At 34.8% G+C, this 16,803-nt stretch overlaps 1 protein-coding gene and 1 long non-coding RNA gene across 2 annotated transcripts in view; both read right to left on the bottom strand.

Annotated features, from left to right (window-relative positions):
* The window catches only part of LOC139977473 (short transient receptor potential channel 7-like), a 162,555-nt gene extending 152,393 nt beyond the window's left edge, over positions 1-10,162 (bottom strand). The window contains exon 1 of the mRNA XM_071986820.1: positions 9,968-10,162. The gene's annotated coding sequence lies outside the window, so the exon portion shown is untranslated. The remainder of the gene's footprint in view (positions 1-9,967) is intronic.
* Positions 10,163-11,755: 1,593 nt separating this feature from the next.
* Positions 11,756-15,992, bottom strand: LOC139977515 (uncharacterized). Its single transcript, XR_011796583.1, has 2 exons — positions 15,729-15,992; positions 11,756-14,121 (listed from the first exon to the last, which is right to left on the bottom strand). It is a non-coding gene; the product is annotated as an uncharacterized lncRNA (long non-coding RNA).
* Between the last annotated feature and the right edge of the window lie 811 nt (positions 15,993-16,803).

The following is a 16,803-nucleotide window of genomic DNA, read 5'->3' as shown; positions in this document are numbered from 1 at the left end:
AAAAAGCAGAACGCTCAAGGCCTCCGTCCCTCGTTGAAATGATACATGATTCCGAAGGGAGATAACTGTTTATATCACAAACTATCGTCATAGAATGATTGTCAACAACTCTGTAACAGGACAACATACATTAATCTTGGAGGGACTCGAACTGGGGACCTTATGATTGGAAGGCACCGGCGTTAACCACTGAGCTATAACACTCTATATGTATATATATATTGCATTCCTTATTTCCTTTCAAAATCACCATACATTGCATTTTCCTAACCTAAGCCTGTACCCTATACAGTAGATGCTAAAAAAAAAAGCAGAACGCTCAAGGCCTCCTTCCCTCGTTGAAATGATATATGATTCCGAAGGGAGATAACTGTTTATATCACAAACTATCGTCCTAGAGTGTCGCGAATTTAACCAGAACGATGTTTGTTTATCATAACATCAGATAAGAGTGTTTGGTGTCTATCATTAGAGAGGTCTAAGTAGAGTCATAAGCAATCAGACAAATTGCTAGTCTTGACATGCACAACAGCAACGACAAACGTAATGGTTGCATCGAAAAAGACTGAATAATTATGTTTATATACATATATATACTGGACCGAGTTTAAAAATTATAAAAAATATAAACAAGCACGCATGTGTAACGTGCTGGAAAGCACTTTAAATTATAGCTTGCAATACATTGCTTGAAAACACTTGACAATTTAAGGTAGGTGGGGGGGGGGGGAGGGGGAGGAAATCGTACCATGCTGCAGTAATCTCAAAATATTTTAATCTTCCACAGCCTATCTGAAATAATTTTAATTTGATTCAAACTCTTTTTTACAAACAAATAATATATTTAACTGGAAAATGACATTTATTCACCAAAACCAACCAACAAGAAACCAATAAAGGAGAACACACATGTCATGTTTTGACCTTTGAACTACGTGAAGAGCTGACGTGGCGATCGGTTTTACATGGATGTACGAAAGTTCTTTCCTTTAACGTTTAATTTTACCTCTCTTCCCTATTATAGTGATGTTATGCTTACATTGTCACGTGCGTAATGTCTTCACTGCTAATAATGTTCTCTATATATATCTCAAGGCTACAGGAAGTCTATCGATGTCTTGCGTAAACTAATCCTCACATTAGCATCGTTTTTAATTTGTCTTTATATTGACATACTAGGTACTTTGCTTATCATCACGGAAGCAATAACATCATACGAAAGCGAAAAAACAACAATGATCACATCATTTCACCAGCAGTGTCGAAAATGATCGATTTTTTTAATAAACTGCACAAATGAGATTTTTTTACGGTGAAACTGTTCAGTTAATGTGACATAATAACGTCATTTTGAGCGATGTTGTGTATACAATGTAAAATTTAAAGAGAACATTAACGAATGATCAACTTGAAGTGTGAATGTGCTCTGAAGACAAACCACAAAATAACCTCAAACATTTCGGGAAAATTAAACTTCTAATATTCCGTCCCGCTAATTCCATTGTAATTCCCCTCCCCCAAAGTAAAATATCAAAATGGATAACAGTACTACTTTCCAGTAACTAATATGGTTTTATTATTATTATTTTTGGACATAATCGGGGGAGGGATGAAAATGATCCCTGTGTGACAATTCTCATACCCGATTAACCCCGCCCCTTGATGAGAGCAAGAGTTATAACATTTGATATGTAATGTATGAATATTTTGCCTGATTGTTATTCATGCATTTAAAGAAACCGGTACCGTATTCAACATTCCATGGAACGCTAAACTGCTCCCGGTGTGACAATTCTCATCCCCGATTAACCCCGCCCCTTGACGAGAGCAAGAGTTATAACATTTGATATGTGCTATATGACTATTTTGCCTGATTGTTATTAATGCTTTTAAAGACACCGGTAACGGATTCAACATTCCATGGAACGCCAAACTGCTCCACTTCCAAGATGATGACTTTGATTATGGAAAGCTCTGTTTCGTTTCTAAGCAAGTGATACTGTAGACTGTAATGTGTATTAGTTTGTACATGTCAATTCCACGACAGAAATGAGAAAATGGATGCTTGCATAACCATTCATAACCATTTATCAAACATGAGAAATCCTTCCGAAACATCATTATATAGGATTTTTTAGATTTTATTTTGTTCTGTCGTGTTGGTTTTTAGGTTATAACTTCAATTGGAATTTTCACTTTTTAGCATTCAAATTGTAGATTTTGTAGTCAATCTGTTTTATCGCTTTACGCTTCACCAGTGCTTTTAATAGTTTTTCGATCTCATATTCCTGCATATTTCTGTAGATGGTATATGTCTTCACTGTTTTTTTTTTCTATTTAATGTTTTATGTCATTGTATTTTCTAGATTGTTTGTAAAGCGCACAGATGCATCGCGCGTAGTGCGCTATATAAGATTTTATTTACATTACATTACATTACATATGATATAACCCTTTATTTGGCTCGCCATATGCCAAATATCCTCTATAACTTATACTTTGAAGGTGTGGCGTTCGATATATGCCAACTATACGACGTATGTTTTGTCCTTCGAAACGGTTAGCTGCTAACTACTGATAAAGGTATCGTTCCCGTAATTAGAGTGGCCAGTGTACATTAACCTAAGAGGATAAACGATAGAAAAAAGTCCCTAAATGAACCTACAAAAGTGATTTTGTTTTGGGCAGTAGCCACAATGATTTGTGTTTTGTTTGGATGTTGAAGCGGATGAATGAATCATGCACTGATAGCGTTAATGCCAGGAGGATTCAAGTTGACATTTTAGAAATTTCATTGTTGAAAAACTCGGGGAGATTACGTAACGGGGGCTGGTACATCGGTTGGGGGAATGTTATGCTTAAATTTCATCTTTTCTAACTCTATATCTAAACGTTCATGATGGTTAAAGTTGTAAGTGATATAACGGTTTAAGCAATTAGCTATGATATGGATGGGACATGGTTGAGACATGGTTTGGGACATGGTTTGGGACATGGTTTGGGACATGGGTGGGACATGGGTGGAACATGGGTGGGACATGATAATATTGAAACTTGTTACAAACCAAATTGAGGTAGTCCAAAAGCATCTCTTTAACCAGAAATTTCGTATTTACTATGATTCTATTGTACACTAAGAAAATCACTATTTTAAACAAACAAGTCAAATATTTTACATATCTCTTGTATTAAAGTTATTCATATTTATATTCAAATTGACCTGTATTGATTATTAATGAGTTTATGTTGACGTCAATTTCGCGGTATTAATTCTACTGTCAAAAAAAATATTACAATATATTATTTAAAAAAAAAACGATCATTTTCAACACAATTTGATTTTGAAAAGTGATGCATAAAAATTAATGTAACTTGCTATTTTTAGATCACGAACGTCTCGTTTTGATATTATGTATCTTTTGTTTTGCTTGTTCGTTATTTATTTGATCCAAGACATAAAAAATACAAACATTACAACAGACAAATAGGATCTGGATGAACGAAAGGAAACTAAATTCCTATAGCCCAAAGGCCTGTGCACATCTAATGTTATAGGATAGCATTAGATGACATATTATTGCCTTGATTGGTTGGCACCAAAATGAAAACTAATTTGTCTGACGTTATTCTTAAAGTAATTGGAACTTGCATAAAAATTGTATGCCTACTTAAAAATGATTTCTTTTTGCTTAATTTTGCAACATAACTGTGAGTATATGATATATACAATGTATAGGGACAAACATTTATGTAATTGTATTGTAGTAATAACTGTAATTTGCTTAAGGTTAACACGGATCCTCAAAGTCATCAACTCGACTGCGGGAGGAAAAGTGAGTCTTGAGAGAAAGCATCACGGGTTCAACTTTTATCCTTCTTCTTTTTTCGGTCTTCATTCTTCACCAACTGGGTGAGTGATCTGTCACTTACAAGTGCATTAACGGGTTAATGGTCATCCATGTGTTTTCAACGTCAGATCAATTGAAGCGAATAAGGAATATTCCTTGCCTTCAATTGCGAACAGCGTATGAATATCTCGTACATGCGTGCGTTAAAAGCCTTGTCCAGATTCACTGAACAATAGTTAGGCTAGCAGTAGAATAGATAAATATTGATTAAGAAACGGACTCTTAAACTCCACCGCGTCTTAATGTAAGCATGATGGCCGACGAGGGATAAATGCCTGCCAATGCAAACTTTCATAGCCTACCAAGCATTCATAATCGGTATATCTAGCCTAGCTAGCGCACTGATTTTAGGGTTGCATGTAAGTACAATTCAGTGTTGAATTAAGTCTAGCATTGATAATTATTTTGACTTTCTGAGTATAGGCCATGCACTTGGGGGCTCCATCTTGATAAACTTTTAAGGAGTTCAATAAATTTGGTCAACATTTCAGCTATCGATAATAAAGGACTTCGATGATACCGAACCTAAGCTTTCACTATTCAGTCAGTCACTATATTGATCAATGTTCAAACATGATTTCATGTCTACACTGTACTGGCCATATACCACCCATAGCTGACTAGAGAGTAAAATAATGATGATGTTAAAAGATAAGAAAATATGATAAAACACTCGTAAATGAGCCGTTATTGAATAGCAATCTCTTAATCAACTAGTATAGGTTTATAATGGAAAATATATCAACGATATAAAGGGCAATTTGAGGTTTAGTGAAGCATATAAGCGCTGGATATGCCGTTTATAAATGTTTTATACAATCATTTCTTTTTTCATTATAAACATGCAAAGCATGTATGTTTGGAGTACATACATGCTTGAATAAACACACTTACACTGAACAAGAAAGAAAGAAGAACCACTCACGAGAAGGGTAATTTAGTGGCAACCATTAAGTATTAATAAACTAGTTTTCGTATCCTGGTAGTTTGCCTGAACAATGTCAATAAACACCAATTAATTGACCGAGCATGTTTTTCCATGTTTTCAAACTTATTCGCAGTAGCGTCAAGTTACTATATTTGATCACGACAATATATTAGTCTGGTTATGACTTCCACTATAAACTGTCTAGTCATCAAACAAACTGGAAGAGAATTTAAAATGAAAATCTGTAGACAGTCTATACGTATGAAAGAAACAACACGTTCTATAAGTAGTGACTTAGCCTTTCACGCTTTCAAAACACGTATGCCTAGCCTAGCCTACACTTGTAAAAGCCAGCCACTGTCAATACTGGAAGTTATGAAGCAGCGAAATATATCTTTGGAATGAGACGAAAGACTAGGTTAGAGGTCTACATGAGAGATCTGCAATAAGCAGTTATAAATAAATATGGTTTGAATTTTGAAGAGTGGATATTGTCAGGAAACGCAATTACGTTACGTTACGTTACACTTTCACAACAAGTAAATCTAGCATATTACCTGAACAACATGTTAGAAGAGGAACGACAGAGTCAGTCACTGATCTTCCTCTGGATGAAATGGACAAGCTAAGTGCATCTAAGTGAATGAGACGTCCAAACAACGCCAACAGACATTTTAACTTTAAACAGATTTGTCTACTTCTTGAACAATTTAATCAAACCTTGCGGAACATTATCGTAATACAATTGCACTCTTGATACATACAGACTATAAACGCTTCCCCATAGATATTTTAAAATCTTCACAAAATAATCTCGACTTTTATTATAATCATGCAATCTCTTCGGCATTTATATCTTCCTCCATGTCGTAGCATATATCTAATCCCTTGCCAGCTATGCACTTAAACAATCAAACGAAACGTTTATTGTCATAATTTAATATTAATTAATGCTACTTATCGAATGAAACCCTTGTTTTCTTTTCTTTCTAGAAGGAATTAAACCCTTTTTTTTTAAAGAATTATTGCTCAACAAATACAGGTATACACCTAGTAGAATATTATATGATTCAATATTTTTATAATGGCGTCCCTTAAATGAATCATGGAACGCTATTATGAAACACAACCAATAACCATAAATCAATTGACCGAATAGTAACGTGTTGTCATCAATTATCGAGAGGACGAGGAGTTCAAAAGTACAAACTTATATGAAAATATCGGTCAAATATAGATGGTCAAGGAACTAGACAAATTGCTCTTAAAGATAATTACGTCGAGGCACTCTACAGGCTTTTACTCTAATTGATACGGACGCTTCACCCAAAAACAACTAACAGAAATATGATCCCTATACATAATTCCATTTTTCCTGCTTATCATAGGAAAATAATAAACGATGATCTATTAAAGATAATAATCATAATAATAATTATCAGCAGTTATTTTGACCACGCTTAAGTGACCACAAATGACGGAGAAACTCGCAAGGGCTTATGGATTACAATTTTCACGTCGGGTGGCTTCCAATTCAACATTTTAACTCAATTTTGGAACCTCCCGATTGATAAACCACATTGCTTCAAATGCCACCTACCACCTTTATCCACTCGGCCACAGCACTGCATCAAAGTACAGTATTTAGGAGCTCTAAATGACCAAGTGAACTTTCTTATACATTTTATATGGAATAATTTGGGAGTAAAATTGTGCGTTATTTAGTCTTGATTATTAATGTATTTCGGTCACGGCTTTGCATGGATTAGACCATAACCAGGATATAGGACTCTTGATGAAAAGTAATTTACAAATTTAGCCTGTGAATCTACGCAAAGAGCTATACTATGCAATTCCTGACCTTTTTGTTTGAGGCGTTTGGCATCGTTGCAGGCCCGTAGCTAGAGAAGGCGGGGTGGGGGGGGGTAGGCGGGGTGGGGCTGGGGGACACAACTATTGGTTCATGTACGTCCTTGGGCAAGGTGACAGAGATGCTAAATATAGACGTTTTTTATGTAGTACAAAGCTTAAGTAGCTGCCAGTGCATACAACTATGCGTGGGTGCATGATTATGATGTGTTAGCCATTTGGAAAGACGTGAGAATTGTGTATGCTATTTAGGTAGGTGGGGGAGGGTGGGAGGGAGCAGGGGCGTGCCCATACTATCCTAATCCCACCCAAGACTGAAGCCCTGCAGGAGTTAGATGTTTAGGTTGCATTATACGATAAATTTAGGTACAATACCGAGAACACCCGTCTATGTAAAAAAAAACTGATAATATTTAATATACTGTGGAAATACCATATTTTGTTTCTTTCTGTGGAAGTAAATAATGGGCTTAAGGGTGAAAACAGACTCCATTACTAAGACGGATGGTATGTTAAGGTAATCTACCCAGCTTTAACTGGAAAATACCGAAAACCTCCTCTAAAATAGTAGATCGGTCCTTTGAAGTTTTTCCCCCTTAATAATGGAATTACCTCCCCTTTCAAATCAGATTCTATATTTTCTTTGTTCTTTTAAGCCGTGACTTATAGGTACCGCACCACAATTAGAGTATAGTGTTCATCCGCTCGAAAGGTTAACCATTGTCAGAGAAAATAGGTAAAAGTAAGGTAAAGCTTGTTTAAGCATGTTATCAGTTAATGCCATCGTTTGTTCTGCCTTTATATCAAAGAGCATAATTTAAAGTACAGATGGTGTGAAAATGGAGAAGATCGAAGGTGATATAAACCATTTTAGAAAATCTTTGGTTAAATTTTGATATTACTCCGAGCGAGCAGATGGTAGGGTGGGGGTTCAGTATGCTAAACTTGCTCCTCTTCTAGCTCAAAATCTAAACGGTCAAGTTTGCAAGTGCCATGATAGGCCAAGATATCAGCTATCATGTGGTGGGTAGCATATACCAGTTGAAAACTTCTATCTATACTTTGGCACGTCCTGAAAGTGACGAGTTTAGTGTGTAAGTCAATGGAACAATTAATTGTTTTCGCGAGACCTATAGACGTATCTTTTTAGACCATTTTTTTACTGACCTCTGCTGGCTTTGTTCCACCCCCATTCCCCTCCACCTCCCCTTGTTGTGTTTCTCTGTTTGCTTTGATTTCTGAACTTTAGTGTTGCTCTTGTTAGTTTGGATTTTACAGTATCTCTAGTTTTCTCTCATTATTTATTGCTTATAGTTTTTGTTTTATAGTAACTATTGTCTTATCTAATTACTTTCATTGTTAATTTCTATGATTATTAAGTTATGATGTAGCATTTATTTGTAAAGCACTTAGAGGTTACTTTTAGACTTAGTACCGTACTATATAAATATAATTTTATAATGATAACTGTAATGATAATGATAACGATGACGAAGGCGATGACGATGATGATGACGACGAAGACGACGACGATAATGATAATAATCGGGGCCGTCCTTAAAAAATCCCAAAAGATCCATAATGGGAAACACGACCTTTCTTCACAAAATAGACATTTAACTTCATAGACTTCACATTATGCACATTTAAAACACACGCACACACAAAATATGGGGGAAAAAGACATACGATCAGTTTCCACAGAAACAAAAACCAGGGCGCATAAATTATGTAAGACTACGTATGTATACTATTACGGTAACATAGATAGTTGCTTTTGTAAACCCTTTCCAACCTTACAAACGCCACCTCATTCTGTTGGCATTAAACGGGTGGTACTTATGTCACCTGTCTTCTCTCACGTTCGACAAACCTTAGCTCATTGTTTCTATAAAATAACGGAGGAATTTACATGAGATAGCACTTCATCATAATTGGATTGTCGTTATCGGAGAAGGTATAAGCCTATCAAACCGTGGGTCGATCCCCCTGGATTGCCTCTCCTATATGGTGATTTATATATCGACACCGATATGGATTCGGCAATTCTCGAATTTCGTCATGACCCACGATTTGAAAATAAATATCTGTTCACAATTTTCGTCTGCTAAAACTCGGAATCCTTGATATACGTGTGTTCGTCTAAAGTTGACTTTGCTCTCTTACTGGTTTTTCTCGTTGTAATCAGCAGCTAAAGGACAACTTTTGGTAACAAACTTATTGTTGATTATGTTGTAAAATGTAAGAAAAACACGCTGCTGCTTATGCAGGTGGTGTTCCCTATAGCAATCTTAATATTTATGCAGCACTAAAAGAACAACTTTAGGGACAAAATTAATATCTAATTTTGCAGTAAAATTTGACCCAATGATAATAATGTCAAAAACATTTGTTTTTTATCATGGTGGTCAAAATAAGCAAATATAATATACTGTATAAAATAAAACACAATAAACATAAAATATAGAACAATACACTATACATAACAAACATACAATATATACATACTGAGCATACATAATACATAATTACCATTTACATACCGTATAAAATGCAACACTATTTCGATCATGCATTATATCTATATATAGAACAATACACTATATATAACAAACATACAATATATACATACTGAGCATACATAATACATAATTACCATTTACATACCGTATAAAATGCAACACTATTTCGATCATACATTATATCTATATATAGAACGATACACAATATATATAACAAACATACAATATATAGATAACGATCATACATTATACATAACTAACCATATACATACCGTATAAAATACAACACTATTTAGATCATATATAATAGAACGAAACACTAAACATAACAAACAAACAATATATACATACTGATCATACATTATACATAACTAACCATAAACTTACCGTATAAAAGCAACACTATTTAGATCATACAGTATAGAACGAAACACTATACATAACAAACATACAATATATACATACTGACCATACATAATACATTACTAACCCTATATATACGGTATAAAATACAACACTATTTAGGTCATACAAAAAAAGAATGATACAATACATAACAAAAATACAGTATAAACATAATAATCACATACATTAAATAACTAACTATACAATACATACCACTTCTAACGATACGTTACACCACAATCATATACCAAAAACATAATGGTCATATATGTTACATTACATGTACATAACATTAGATATTATATAAATATTGTCATTCAAATTTTCATACTTACCATACTTTATCGGTGGGTGATGTTCCGTATTGGTTTTTGCCTTGTACGCGACTGGAATGTCAAATATGTTACACTTTACACATAACAATGCCCTTGGTAATCCCTTTCTAGGAATGTGCTTCCACAAATCATGTTAAAAGTAACACGAACTTAACAGTTATGCGTTCAACAAAACTAACGACTGTCTTACTTCACTCATTCAAGAGCGATTGAAGGTTACTATAGTTACGTATTCAGATAATCCATCGTTAACGTCTATAGGTATTATGTTACTACTATTGATACCGGATCCGCTACGTCCAATCATGGGCATCTATATAACGCTGTTTGTTAAACAAAATGTTTAAACGTGGCAAAATCCAACAGTTATATTTTGTTAAGAAGATCCATAATTCAAACTTGCTCAGTTCAGACAATTTCTCATAGCTCATTTGTTTGCCCACCTTTTATCATTATAATCAGAAGTATCTCCTTAACAAATCCCCTACAAATATTTTAAGAAGTAATTATTTCAAAAATATCTCCTCAATCTTACAAAAGTGATCAGACTGAAAGATTTTTTTTAAAATGTCAACTGGGTCAAATATCTTGTAAAACCATTTGGATATTAAAAGCAAATGAAAGTGTTATACATATTTCACAATGTATGTTAATGCATACAGTTAAAAACCCAGACTGGCGTTATTAATCTGACCAAAAACAAGAAAGAAGCAATAGCTACATGAGAGTTAACCAAACACTGAACAAGAAGCTAAATTTTGATGACATGCGCGTCAGCTGGTGATAACATCTCACCGTAGAGTATATTTCCATCCAACCAAAGCAATCATTTTCAACCTTCAATGGATATGTAACGTGAATTTGACAGTTATTGCTCAATTGTCCATTAAGAATAAACGGAAGCAAGTTGTAGTGAACAAAATAATCAGCTCTTTTTAAGAGAAATATAACAATTACAGAAAGATAATTATACACAAAAAACTCACAAACTAACATATTCCGTTTAGAGTTAGCAACAAGAAGTGTGCTAATCGGTGTATATATATATATATATATATATATATATATATATATATACATATATAAACATATATATATATATTATAAATACAGGTATATCTATATATATATATCTGCATATTTTAGTTTGGGACAAAGCAGCGGCGCATCGTTTTGCATTCCACTAAAAATGTGATGTAATGTTATACGTAGTACTCTCTTAAAATGAGAGACTGAAATTTCAGTCTAATCGACTGAAATTTCAGTCTAACGATGGATGGGATAAGGGATCAGACTACTTAGACTGAATTCCAGTCTGAAATGTAAAGACTGAAGGTCAGTCTTAATTAGACTGAATACTCTTCAGTCTAATAGACTGAAAATCAAACCACTTTAGACTGAACAGTCAGCAGTTTAGACTGATTTATTGCAGCACCAGTCTTAATTAGATTGAATACTTTCAGTCTATTAGACTGATATCAGACTGAACAGTCGGTCCTTTAGACTGAATTATTACACATCACAGCTATACTGTCAATCTTATAAACTGCAAATTCTGGATTGAACAAGCTTTTCTATTGATCCTCCGTGTTGGCTAAGTGCTGGAATTCTTCAATATAGTTGCATTTAAGGTCATCAAAGACAACATTCAATGATCTGTTAATGCAGGGGAATTTACTGAAAGGTGCTACTTCATGGAGTGAATTCGCCTTCACATCAAATCATGTTAGGCTATAAAGACCAGAAAATCGTTGTGACAGTCACACACAAAGTACATTAAAAATGGTATTCCATCAAGAAATATAATTGTCAATATCCACCGAACAGTAATTTTATTTCCACTAACCCACTTATATATTCTTATTTAATTTTCGTTATCATATTAAAAAAAAAAAAAAACTACAATATTCTGAGGGATGTTCAACAAAACATGTTATCTTTCCAACAAACGTTCAAATTATAAAGATACTTTACATAACAGTGACATATTTTCAGTTCAATATTAATCTGTCAAATTTCTGCTTGAATTGGGCCATCTAAAATGTTCTTTAATTTTTTTTTTGAAAAGGATTAGGTGAGCTGAGAACAGATCAGTGGTGTCGCCAATGGGTGGCCTGGGGAACCCCTCCCCCGAGAGGGAATTCACAAATAGACATATCACCAACCAAGATTCAAATGTTTGGCAACACCACTGCAACAGAAAGCACTTTAAATTCTTAGTATGTCCCCGCCAGGTGGTAATACCCTGGAATTCATTGACAACACAGCTGTAAATTGAGTCGTTATATACCCAGCTGATCCCATCTCTCGATCTCACTGAACTTTAAATTTTCCACTGTAAAGGATATAGTAACTATACGATCCTGCCTTTACAAAAGGGATAGGATGGAAACATGACGATAGTACAATTGATCTGGTACATTGCCTTTTTTCCAGTTGTGAATCATTAATGTATAGTAGCAACAATTTCTTAGAATGATTTCAAAATGGGGAAAACATATGACAAATTTTCAGCAGGTTATTTATAAAATATTAGGAATGGTTAAACTATATATCAGTGCAGTCAACATTTAGTACTCTGTGTTTCAATGATATAGATTGGCGATTGCTGAAAGTCATTATCCAGCACACACAAAACAAAATATTACAAGCAGTTGACAGAATGGCACTAACTTCATAATGGCTATTAGATAAACATGAATTATTATATACTGCATTCACGATTTCATGATATGGCATTCATATAAAGCAAATTTGAATGCAAAAACAGTACATGTAACTATTATACCACCCTCAATTATTTCTTAACTTTCTGATAGTAATCATATAGTGATTGTGATTGGGATTTCAATCAAATTTTGAAGTTTTATAAATTATCTGACGTGAATCATTTAATGTCGGCCTCTAGCTGAAAAAGAAATGTCACTCGAGAGTCGACTAAAAAATTGAAACAGTTTTGACTCATTACATCACTCAAATTAAAAAAAAAATGGGGGGGGGGGAATAATGAGGAAAGGATATTCTCAAATGGAATTTTCTACAGTTACTGACTTTATAATAATCAGATTACTTGCTTTTCATGGAACAAATTATGGAATATTGTGCACAATAAATAATATTAGCTTAATTAATTGCTTAATTAAATAAACCTTCAACATAGTGAGTGCAGTGAAATGTGGGAACATTAAAGTAAACATTAAAATAACATGCTCGAAAAATCATACAACAAAGTTTTTTGGCAACTAGGTGTTTGTTTAATTACATTCATAATTAGATCAGTATCATAAAAAAATATTTTTAAAAACCAAAAATCAATTAAATATTTATTTCTGGAGCCCTCCCTATTTATATAAAACTGTTGGTAAACTCCGGGTTATCAATTTAACGTTTTAGGGTATGTGTTAGTTACTCCTTAAAGGCATTGAACTTGTAAACTTGTCCCACACAGCGTGCAGCCATCTGAAAAAGTTAACTTTCTGTTGCTTGCAAGTGATGTTTGTTCGTGTCGCTAAAAAAGACAGACAGTAATGAAACGTGATACCTTGATATCTTTAGCTGGACCTGAGATGTTCATCGCTGTATCGTTTATACACTGTCATGTGGGTATTGACCGCAGCTGTATGTACTGACTGTACACTAGTGTCTAATTACCGACGGTAGCAAGCTGTGTTTGTATTTTCTGGGATCGATGGCAGTGTCTAACACTTCTGTTACACCTCATTCGAAACTAGGTCAGATTACCGGCATTAGACGTTCTTTTTGCGCGAGTCTTCACACCCTTTTAAAGCTACTCCATGCTGACACACGTGGTTCCGGACTACAGAGCAATAAAAAAGTAACATTCACTCCTTGAAGTTACTCCATGCTGGCTGCCCTTATAGATGTGGCAAGGATTCGGACGAGAGACTTCACTTCTGTTGGTTGCACAATTCCATACACCATGGAAGCATGGAACTCACAAAACTAGTGTTGTAGAGGGGGAGCATAGTCTATGTTAAATGTATGTTCTATGCCTCTGTCCCTGCTGGAATGGCCAGTTTATCTGCCACAATGAAGAATTGTTTGGGGTTCAATTCTGGCCCGAGAGATAGGATGAAAGGCTGCCAATATTGTCCTTGTCTGCCCTGTGCTGCGCTCTCAATATCTGTGCCCTCCTGTTAGGTGAAGATAAAAATAAATGTGATAAAGGACAAGCAATATGGTATAAATCAAAACATTCTTAAAAAAGATATGTTGAGAGGTAGAGTTCCATGTGGACTAGACTAATATTTGGGAGAGAATGGAGAAACAAGAACATGACTGGCATTGTACGAAGGAGATACATCAATTCACGATATGCAGCAATATGTCATCCATGGCGGGTGAGATGTTTTATGTGAAGGTGGATTCAAATTAAACCTAACATTTATGGGTTATCATGTTGATTTTGGCAGGTACATGGTTACCAAGCAAGGTTTTTTGTTAGTTGTTTTCAGAAATTTCTCTTTTTAAGGATAAATTGTTCATGACATCTCCTGATTCCATTACATCAGCATAGAAAACCAGTGAATAAGGAATATGATTTACATTTTAGCCTACTGATTTCACTAATATGTCTATCTGCTTGTAAAAGAAACTGATTTAATAAGATGAGTGAATGGTAATATAAGTGTAAAATCTTATAATAAAGACTGATGGCCCACTATATGTTTTATAAAATAACAAAAGCATACCAATTCTTTTCCAGTTTCCACATGATTTAAATACAATGGTAATGGTTTAACAGAATCGTGTTAGCTTCATGCTGTAATGGCTGTAGCAGTAACTACATTTTCAAATAATTAGGTGCTTACAATCTATGCATAATAGTACTGTGTTTTGCAATTTCCTTGAGCATTATTATGTTCAAGTATTTGTTATGAGGTTAACCTAGCCTAGATTCATTTGGGATGATCGAGTACATATTGCAGTCCTGACAAGCGTGCTTATTCGCCCGACGATTGGGTACATATGCAGGACAGGCGGGCTAATTTGCCCGACGATCTGGTACCGTGATAGCTTCATGCTGTTATGGCTGTAGCAGTAACTACATTTTGCAAATAATTAAGGGTGCTTACAATCTATGCATAATAGTACTGTTTTGCAATTTCTTGAGCATTATTATATTCAAGTATTTGTTATGAGGTTAACCTAGCCTAGATTCATTTGGGACGATTGAGTACATATTGCAGTTCTGACAAGCGTGCTTATTCGCCCGACGATTGAGTACATATGCAGGACAGGCGGGCTAATTTGCCCGACGATCTGGTACCGTGATAGCTTCATGCTGTAATGGCTGTAGCAGTAACTACATTTTGCAAATAATTAAGGGTGCTTACAATCTATGCATAATAGTACTGTGTTTTGCAATTTCTTGAGCATTATTATGTTCAAGTATTTGTTATGAGGTTAACCTAGCCTAGGGCTAGGCTAGATTCATTTTGGGACGATTGAGTACATATTGCAGGACAAGCGTGCATATTCGCCCGACGATCGGGTACATATGCAGGACAGGCGGGCTGATTTGCCCGACGATCGGGTACATATGCAGGTCCGGCGTGCTTATTCGCCCGATGATCGTGTAAATAGGCCCCACCAATTATAACAATAGCCTAGGCCCTATTTGCTATAGTACAGCCTAGCTAGGCCTACCTCGCGCACAAACCTAGAATAACTAACGTTACGAACTGCCAAGCTTTTATTCTGTATTAATTGGAAAACAACAAAAAACATACATACATACCCTCGAACACTGTTATCACTTCTTCGTGGAAACCTTTATTTGTAAGAAAAGTTCTTAAAGACTCAGCCACTGCTAATTTATAACCTTTACTCTAGCTTAGACATACGGTCGTCTGTCTCGTTCATGCCTAGCTGTGTGTACGACGTGCGTACGTACAGTACAGCGAGTACCTGGCTAAGCGAAGAATATAGTAGTATATATGTACACAAATTGTAGCGCTCGTTGTCACGTATTTGTCGGCGTAGTTGCAAGTTTTCGGATGACGTAGGCGCATTTCTATCCCTCTGATTGGATACATTTTTCAGTGGAATACAGAGACTGAAAATGGTAAGATGCCATGCCACATGTGATTAGCTGATTGGTTAATACAGTCAGTCCAAAACAGCGACTGAACGGTGTAACTGATAATATAGTCTAAGTAGGTGTTTCTCAGTCTAAGCTCAGTGTATAACACTGAAAAAAATTTCAGTCTCACAGAAGACTGAATTCTTCAGTCTATCATTTTAAGAGAGTAACCAACGGGCTTTTTCCATTACCATTTTTAAGTGCCTATTAGTTTTGTACCTCTAAGTAATAAAATAATGAATACATTATACGAGTTAACTACTCGAAGTCACCATTAAAACAAGCGATGTTTTAAGATGTAGGTTTATGTTTGCCATTAATAGTTGTTTCGACGATTTTTTTAATCGTAGCATAAGTTACATACAATTTGTCATATATACTAATACATGATTATAATACAGTTGGGAAACACTTTAAACACTAACATATTTTCGGGATAAAAGCATCAATTTTACTTTCTTTTCTTCTTCTTCATTTGTTTGTGATTTTCTATACTATATCGGTATGATTACTTCGGCAAGCAACAATCTCCTTGTTAATGAGAATAATGGAGGGATCTTTTATCTTGTAGACGATATTAAAATGAAACGTCTCGCTTTTTATCATTATTTTGTTTTCTCATGTAATAATAAATATCCTACATTAAAATAATAAAAAAAATAATTTTGAGGAAAGTTTTCCTACAAAGATTACATTGTGTAGAAAATACACACAGACAGATCTCAACCCA

This window comes from Apostichopus japonicus, chromosome 12 (genome assembly GCF_037975245.1).
Source record: "Apostichopus japonicus isolate 1M-3 chromosome 12, ASM3797524v1, whole genome shotgun sequence".
Lineage (NCBI taxonomy): Eukaryota > Metazoa > Echinodermata > Holothuroidea > Aspidochirotida > Stichopodidae > Apostichopus > Apostichopus japonicus.
Note: the sequence above shows the minus strand (reverse complement) of the source record. Positions and strands in the feature narration are given on the sequence as shown.